The sequence below is a fragment of the Octopus bimaculoides genome, chromosome 18, assembly GCF_046866305.1.
Source record: "Octopus bimaculoides isolate indiv1 chromosome 18, ASM4686630v1, whole genome shotgun sequence".
NCBI lineage: Eukaryota > Metazoa > Mollusca > Cephalopoda > Octopoda > Octopodidae > Octopus > Octopus bimaculoides.
This window is the reverse complement of record NC_142945.1, coordinates 46,151,073-46,160,299: the sequence shown is the minus strand read 5'-3', so window position 1 is coordinate 46,160,299 and position 9,227 is coordinate 46,151,073. Positions and strand designations below refer to the sequence as shown.

The 9,227-nt window shown below is 38.3% G+C and overlaps 2 long non-coding RNA genes across 2 annotated transcripts in view; one reads left to right on the top strand and one right to left on the bottom strand.

The window, feature by feature from the left end:
• Positions 1-2,980, bottom strand: part of LOC128249907 (uncharacterized) — a 62,532-nt gene extending 59,552 nt beyond the window's left edge. Inside the window, exon 1 of the long non-coding RNA XR_008266058.2 lies at positions 2,425-2,980. This is a non-coding gene — a long non-coding RNA (uncharacterized LOC128249907). The remainder of the gene's footprint in view (positions 1-2,424) is intronic.
• Positions 2,981-5,125: 2,145 nt separating this feature from the next.
• The window catches only part of LOC128249892 (uncharacterized), a 75,574-nt gene continuing 71,472 nt past the window's right edge, over positions 5,126-9,227 (top strand). The window contains exon 1 of the long non-coding RNA XR_008266028.2: positions 5,126-5,584. This is a non-coding gene — a long non-coding RNA (uncharacterized LOC128249892). The remainder of the gene's footprint in view (positions 5,585-9,227) is intronic.

Genomic DNA, 9,227 nt, shown 5'->3' with positions numbered 1-9,227 from the left:
ATATGAGTGTATTTTTGTGTCTGTGTTTGTCCCCCCAACATCGCTTGACAACCGATGCTGGTGTGTTTACGTCCCCGTAACATAGCAGTTCGGCAAAAAAGGAGCGAAAGAATAAGTTCTAGGCTTCCAAAGAATAAGTCCTGGGGTCGATTTGCTCGACTAAAGGCGGTGCTCCAGCATGGCCGCAGTCAAATGACTGAAACAAGTAAAAGAGTAAAAGAGTATTATTAGGAATTAAATTTAAAAAATATTTTGTCGGGCTGACAATCATGAGGTAGTGAGTTCAATTCCGGGCTGTGTATTATGCTCTTATAGACATAAGACCAATTTACTGCAGATAAATTTTAACATAAAATCTTATACTGACTCCAAGAGTCATATACACTCCGGTTGAGCACCACTGGTTTAGGATAAGAATTAACGGTTTAACCCCAACAAATGGTAAAGATTATTTGTTCTTTGTATATAATCTATTTGTGGAGGCGCATGGCGTAGTTATTTGGGTGATGCGCACAAAATCGTGGTTTCGATTCCTAGACCGCCACTGTACTGTGTTCTTGAGCACCGCCGGTCTAGGAATCACGTTGCTTTAGTCCGCTCAACTGTAAATGAGTAGCCTTGTGACAGACTGGCGTTTCGTTTAGAGGGAATGTTGGTCTGTCCGCCCGACCGGTGGACTGGTATGATTCGAAAGTGAAGGCGCATGGCTCAGTGGTTAGAGCGTCGGGCTGACAATCATGGGGTGGTGAGTTCGATTCCCGGACCGGGTTGTGTGTTGTGTTCTTGAGCAAGACACTTAATTTCACATTGCTCCAGTTCACTCAGCTGTAGAAATGAGTTGCGACGTCACAGGTGCCAAACTGTATTGGTCTTAGCCTTTCCCTTGGATAACATCAGTGGCATGGAGTGGGGAGGCTGATATGCATGGGCGACTGCTGGTCTTCCATAAACAATTTTGGGTTACTTTCTACGTGCAATCCCATGGTCATTCATGATGACCGAAGGGAGTCATTACTTTGTTTTATAACAAAGAGAAGAAGCGCATCGTGACCATCGGTGTATAGCAACGTTTGATAGTGTGGTCGATAAATGATATAATCTATTTGAAATAAAAGCTGCAATATTAAGTTGGATGGAATGGGCGGGGTGGATAGAGCCGTAATAACATCAGTCAGTGATTTCATTTTTATTTAACCCCAGGTCAAATATGTTCTTGATCAGAAGCAATTCAACTCTGTAGAACATCCCGTATCTTATTCACACAATGAATAAAAATCCCGATGGTTACCAGGCAACTGACAGTATTTTCTTTTCTTCTCTAGGTACAAGGCCCGAAATTTTGGGGGAGGGGTACAGTCGATTAGATCGACTCCAGTACGCAACTGGTACTTAATTTATCGGTCTCAGACGAAATACCGCTAAGTATTTCGCCCGGCGTGCTAATGTTTCTGCCAGTTCGACGCTTTCAATAACTTATTTAATGAAATTGTCTTATGTAAAACACGAGGATGCTTGCACTTGATCGCCCCAACTACTAGACATAGCAGCTAAATCTCTCCCTTAACTTACACTTTACTACTGTTAAAAAATAAAAGACACGTTGTATAACGATGTCCTATATATATATTACTGGCTGAATAAAAGAATGGACGGTCACCAATGGAACGCTTTTGATCATAGGCCGTCTATATATATGCTGACCTGGGGTTAAATAAGTGACATGCACATACACAACCATTATCGCGCATACATTATACACACACAAAGACACATACAACAGGCTTCGTTCAGTTTCCCTCTACCAAATCCACTCACAAGGCTTTGGACGCTTCGTGGCTACAGTAGAAGACAGTTGCCCTAAGATGCCATGCAGCGGGACAGAACCCGAAATCATGTGGCTGGGAAGCAAACTTCTTACCACACAGCTACGCCTGCGCCTTTGTATACAAATTGATTACGGGCCAGCGTGGGAATTTCTTTGTAGTCACTGGATTAATTAGAAATAGCAACCAAATCTCGATTAAATCGGACCCTAGTATCTTTAAAGAAGAAGAACACAGATGCTATCATCCAAGATAGACAGATTAATATCTTGAATACAAGACAAAATGAGAGTTACGTCTGGATCACCTTTAAGTAATCTGATCAGTTAAGGCTGATCTGCAGTTAAACAACAACGGGATGAAGGAAGAACACATTGGATAATGTAATCCTAGATACAGTTGATGAAATAAAGACAGGTTAGGCAGGGCTGGAACGCGTTTGTTAAAATGTTTGATCTATAAAGAGCAAAGCAAGGTTTACGAAACGGTCAAACAATAGGAAACAATTCTATCGTCAAAAGAACAATGCAAGGGAAATAATTCTTCGCAACTAATGATGCCCGATTATTTCCCTTGTCCCATAAACTCGATAAATGCTTACATAGGCTTGTTCGGACAAACTTGTCTATGGTTTCTGGTTATCATTAATGCCCACGAAGGACGACTCCACTGGAACAGTCTTGTCTGTGGCTGAACTGCCCGATGTACGAATGGCAGTCTTTTCCACACAAGCCTCACTTATCCCGGCGTTGTTTTGAGCGAAGCGTTCTTTTCTATGGATCAATCTTTCTTCTGATGTATTCGTAAGTCTCTCCTGCATATGGCGTTCGATGACGAACCAAAGCCTGAGCGGTTTGGTGAAGAAGGCAGGTTGATTACCCCATGCAGCGTGTCTCCACTCTTCGCGTAACTGATGGAGCCAAAAGAACAAACAGCATGGCCATCACAATTTAGTACCAGCGTTGTCGCAGAAGCTGCCACAACTAGATTATAGACAACAAAGGGCCTCGACTCCCGAGAGTTTATTCCCGAAACTTTCTGATGTATAAGATCGTAAGACAGCAGAGGTTTGGAATCCGGGTTTTCCTTCTCCTTGACGGCCACCCGCTTCCCCTGGCTATCGAACATCATCTGACTGACTGATTTGCTAAATAACCCATTTGCTGGGACCCTGGCTGGTGCTTCTACTTCGGGTTAGAGTAACCCTGGAAATAATAGTGGTTAATAAGTGGAACCACACCACTGAAAACCGTGGAACACCCGAACTAGGACCCCACTACTGGATGCAGTTTAAAGTCATACACTAAAAAAGAAAAAAAGAAAAAGGGTTCCTGAAGGGTCGGTTTCCTGGTTTCCATGGTCCCTCATCTCGACGGGACGCAGGTCCGTCGCAGGATTTCTCGCTTTTGCCAGATGAGCGAACGGAAGCAACGCCAAGTGAAGTGTTTTTCTTAAGAACACAACGCTTCATCCCGTCCAGGAATCGAAACCACAATCTTACGATCATGAGTCCAACACCCCTAACCACTAAGCCACGCGCCTTCATAAGTCACACACCGGATGAAGATCAAACTTGACGTAAAGTTAAACAACAATCAATCAATTTGAACCTGACAGTGTTTAGTATTTCGTAACACCATCCAGCTACGTTTTGGTTTCTAACCCTCTCGGAGTTATTAGGAGAGAGGGTCATGGATGGATATATTTATGGAAGTTTAATTTTGATGATCAATGTTCAGGATTAGGAATGAGTTCATTTCACTTTTCGGGGAGATTCGTGTTGTTGCTGATATTTTGTTGTTGTTATTATTGTAGCAGCAGCAGCAGTAGTAGTAGTGGTGGTGGTAGTAGTAGAGGTTGTGGTAGTAGTAGAAGTAGTAGTAGTAGTAGTAGAAGTAGTATTAGTAGTAGAAGTAGTAGTAGTAGAAGTAGTAGTAGTAATAAAAGTAGTAGTAGCAGTAGAAGTAGAAGTAGTAGTAGTAGATGTTGTAGTAGTAGTAGTAACAAAAGTAGTAGCAGTAGTAGTAGTAGAAGTTGTAGTAGTGTGAAGATGCGTGGCTTAATGGTTAGGGTACTCAGCTGACGATCGTGAGATCGTAAGTTCGATTCCTGGCGGAGCATTGTATCCTTGAGCAAGACATTTTATTTCACGCTGCCCCACTCAAATCAACTGGCAAAAATGACTTGTACATGATAAGTCAAAATGGCCAGCCTTGTCACACGCTATGTCCATGAATCTCCCTGAGAACTACGTTAAGGGTACACATGTCTGTTGAGGGCATGTTAATTTCATGGGCAAGCTGTTCCGCTGACCGGATTAACTGGAACCATCGTCGTCGCAACCGACGAAGTGCCAGTGGCAGTAGTAGTATTGTTGTTGTTGCTGTTGTCGTTCTGATCGAGCAAACCTATGATCAAAGATATTTCAACCCGAAATTTTTGGGGAGGGAGCCAGTCGATTAGATCGGTCCCAGTACGCAACTGGTACTTAATTTATCGACCCCAAAAGGCTGAAAGGCAAACGAAATACCGCTAAACATTTCGCCCGGCGTGCCAACGTTTCTTTTACTCTTTCATTCATTCGGCTGCGGCCATACTGGGGCACCACCTTTAGTCGAGCAAATCGACCTTATTCTTTGTAAGGCTTTGGTCGACCCGCGGCTATAAGTTGAAGACATTTGCTCAAGGTGCAACGCTGTGGGACTGAACTCAGAACCATGCGGGTGGGAAGCAAACTTCTCACCACACAACCAAGTCTATGTATACATTTTTTAAATCATTTAATTCTATATAAATTTCCATACTTTATGTCTATCGTTCTATCTGGCAAATAAAAGAATTAATTATTATTATTGTAGTAGTTGTTGCTGCTGTTGTTACTCAGGTGTCGTGGGCAGAATGCATATCTGTTGGCTTTATTTATGTCGGAATAAGCCAGCGATACAGCAAAGGTTGATTCAGAGACAGGCAGATGATGGGATTAAAACTGCTGTTCTCTTTGACTCGTTTTATTCCCTATTCTAAGATTTCTATAATGCTGCACAATGTACGTTCGATTATTTTAACTTCAGTAATAAATTTTTAAAAATTTATATTTCCCGGAAGGATGAAAATCACAGTTGACTTCGGTGACATTTGAATTCAGAACATAAATGGCCATAAGGAAATCCTACAGGCATTTCTTAGAAGTTCTGTCAATTCTGCCAAGACTTGAAAAAAAAAAAATGTAACCCATAATAAAAAAGAGTTAAAGGGGAGATAACTCGATTGTTAGTTACTTCCCTTTGTACGTAAATATTTCAGTTTAGCGAATTTGCGTGTGTGCTTCTATGGAATCTTTCAAAATGTCGACATAGTTGTCAAATATCTGTCAAACCATACTTTGCTGTTAGAAATATGTAAGGGAACTTTGGTTAATGCAGTCCAAGGTACATTATTCTTAAATAAGCAACGTTATAATTACAGCTGTGAAAATCTTTATTGAGATTCTATCGTCAATGAGGATAGATTTAACGATAAACACGGTATATGGCGTAGTGGTTAAGAGTGCCGGCTACTAACCCCAAGACTCCGAGTTCGATTCCGGGCAGTGACCTGAATAATAATAATAATAATAACAACATCGAAAAATACCTTAGGAATGAGAACCCAGGTTGGAAATTTCCCCAAGACACCTGATGAAGGCTGGAGGGTGTATCATCCGAAACGTTGTATTAACGACAAACAAGATGAGGACAAATATCCGTCGAATGTATGAAATAGTAAGTCCATTTCTCACTTTTGAAATATTTATGGAAAATGTGTTTGGCTAAAACCAATAGATCGATATTAGGTTATGATATTGATAATTACTTTATTGACCCTAGTATCCTGTGTGGTTGGATGGTGAAGTCTCAAAGCAAAAAGAAATGTAACTAAATTCCTATCGTATGAGAGAACCCTTGAATTACATAACGACTTCTAAAAGTGACCCAGAGGTTATCTAAGGTCACTGGGGTCATAAAAGTACATCAGAACTTCTGCAATCTTATTGACCCCACTACCCACAATGAGGAATATCTAATTCACCAGTAGCAGGTCCCAGAACGTAAACAAAACGTAAATACTAGTTAGGCGTTTTACTGTCGCTTGTTAACAAAGGCGTTGTTGTGTGGGGAAGGAGTCTACTTCACGACTCCGTTGTTTTGATTTCAATCCCAGTGTGAGGTACCCCACGCAAATTTTTTTTTTCTTCCATACCCAAAATCTTATCAGTGAAATTTGCTAAAGAGAAACTCTGGGGAATCCCTTTAGAGGGGTTTGTTCCTGTTGCTGAGAGATGGACTTAAATCAATCACCCTGTTTAACACCCTTATTTGGTCCCTAGGGTGCCTATAGTGGAATCTGCTCTGTTGTAAGCATTCAGGTTCGAAGATTGTGACTGATGACAAATGACTGATAACTGATAACCATCCTCCTTTGCCTAATTTTCGTAAAAAAAACAAAATGTGTAAAATAATTCCATTAAATGTAACCTCCCCCATCCACATGACACTTCCTCTCCCAACACGATAACCAATTTCCTCATCATTGTCATCATCATCATCGTTGTCGTTGCTGTTGACATCATCACTACATCATGTCCTTCTTGTGACCAACCCTCAGTTTCCAAACGAGATGTAAAATTTCCCCATGGCTGGATATTCCTTTCACGGAAGACTAGAAATAAAGGACGACCCCCCCCCCCCCCCAGCCTTATATAACGGTGATGCACGTTTACAACTATTGTGTAATGTTAAAGCAAAGGGGCAAAGACAAACATCCACAAAACCATACGTAAATTCACATACATAATATGAAAGGCTTCTTTCAGTTCCCAAATCCACTCACAAAGCTTTGGTCAGCTCAAGATGCCATGCAGTGGGACTGAGCCCAAAACCATGTGGTTGGGAGGCAAACTTTTTAATCACACGGCTATACCTGTATTTCGGTTTGTGTGTGTACATACACATATATACATATATTTCTCTCTCTCTCTCTCTCTCTCTCTCTCTCTCTCTATATATATATATATATATATATATATATATATATAGATAGATAGATAGAGAGAGAGAGAGAGAGAGAGAGAGAGAGAGACAAAGAGGTGGGGTGAGAAATATATGCATAATTACACATAAGCATGTGAACCTAGTGTATAAAACAAAATCTTTTCTACAGTAGGTACAAGGTCCAAAATTTTGGGGGATGGGGGCCAGTCAAATAAGATTGGCCCCAGTATGCAACTGGTACTTAATTTATCGACCTTGAAAGGATGAAAGATCTCAGTGGAATTTGAACTCAGAATGTAAAGACAGACAAAATACCACAAAGCATTTCGTCCACTGTGCTAATGTTTCTTATTTCTTTAATGCCCACAAGGGGCTAAACATAGAAGGGACAGACAAGGACAGACAAAGGGATTAAGTCGATTACATCGACCCCAGTGCGTAACTGGTACTTAAGTTATCGACCCCCCCAAAAGGATGAAAGGCAAAGTCGACCTCGGCGGAATTTGAACTCAGAACGTAAAGACAGATGAAATACCGCTAAGCATTTCGCCCGGCATACTAACGTTTCTGCCAGCTCGCTACCTTCTAGTGTACGACACAGAATGTGACAAGACCAGCTGAGTGAACTGGAATAATGTGAAATAAAGTGTCTTGCTCAAGGACACTACCCACCACTAGGAATCGACCTGACTTCATGATTGCGAACCAAATACCTTAACCACCAAGCCATGCACCTTCACAATATACACACACACACACACACACACACACACACATATATATATATATATATATATATATATATATATATATATATATATATTATATATATCTGGTTTTGTGTGTGTGTGTATATATATGTATGTATGTATGTATGTATGTATGTATGTTTTTTCTTCACCCATCCCCTTCCGGTCATTTCAATATGTGATTGCGTGTGTATCGTTAGCGATTTTCTTTCTCTGTCTTCCCTTCTTTGGACTTTTTCTATATTTCTGATGAAGAGCTCTGCTCGAAACATGAAATCCTCTTTCTTTCATTTCCTGAGCATCCAATAACACTGTACTTATTCCACGTCCTCGCGTTGTTTGTTTTTTCTTGCTTGTTTGGATTGACTAATATATATATATATATATATATAGTTTTAGGGAAAATAACCAATTTTCAAGAACTCATCGATGAAAATCCACTATCACATATAGAAAAATTAATAATTAAAAGCACAATAAATGAGTATAATATAAAGTAAAGTAAATATCATAAGATAAATATAATAAAAAGATTACACGTGTTTCATAACCAATTTTCAAATAGAAAAGAAATTTAAATCGATTAAAATCAATTGAAATTATCGAAAATAAGTTCTATTCAAAAATATAGCTACTATTATTTTGATATTATGATATTTTTTAAATAATTTTTCTATCTTTATATAATAAGTATTTCATATTAATTCATTTGGTACTTATTGTTGGTTGAGATATATATCTAATTATTGTTCTACTTACGATCTGACGAGTAGCTATATTTTTGAATAGAACTTATTTTCGATAATTTCAATTGATTTTAATCGATTTAAATTTCTTTTCTATTTGAAAATTGGTTATGAAACACGTGTAATCTTTTTATTATATTTATCTTATGATATTTACTTTACTTTATATTATACTCATTTATTGTGCTTTTAATTATTAATTTTTCTATATGTGATAGTGGATTTTCATCGATGAGTTCTTGAAAATTGGTTATTTTCCCTAAAACTATATATATTTTATATATACTTTATCTATAAGGCTCAATTTAATTTTAATTTTTTATAAATTGATTTTAATTGAGTTTTTTACCTGTAATTTTGGATTTTGTCCCTAATAATATTATATATATATATATATATATATATATATATATATACAATTATCCCAAAAAATAAAACAAAACAAACAGGGTCTCTCAACTATCAGACAAGTGTGTGTGTATGTGTGTGCATGTGTATGTGTCTATACATACATACATACATATGTATATATATATATATATGTATATGTGTGTGTGTTTGTGTAACAGAGAAAGAGAGAAGACTTTGATGGGATTACTACAGCTCTAAATTTTTATTTCTTTCCCATTTTGAAGCTGATTATATTAATGTTAAATTAACTTTTAATAAATTAACCCTTTCAAAACTAACCTGACTGAAACCAATTTTATTAAAATATTGTTCAAATCTAAATTCAAATCTTAGACTGGAATCTCATTAATACATGAAAGACAATATGAAATTCCAACAAATAAACATTTGACTTTCATTTAAGTAAATTATTACACTAAACATCTCGTTATCCTTCATTAACTTCCTCGGCATACTATAGTTTTTGTC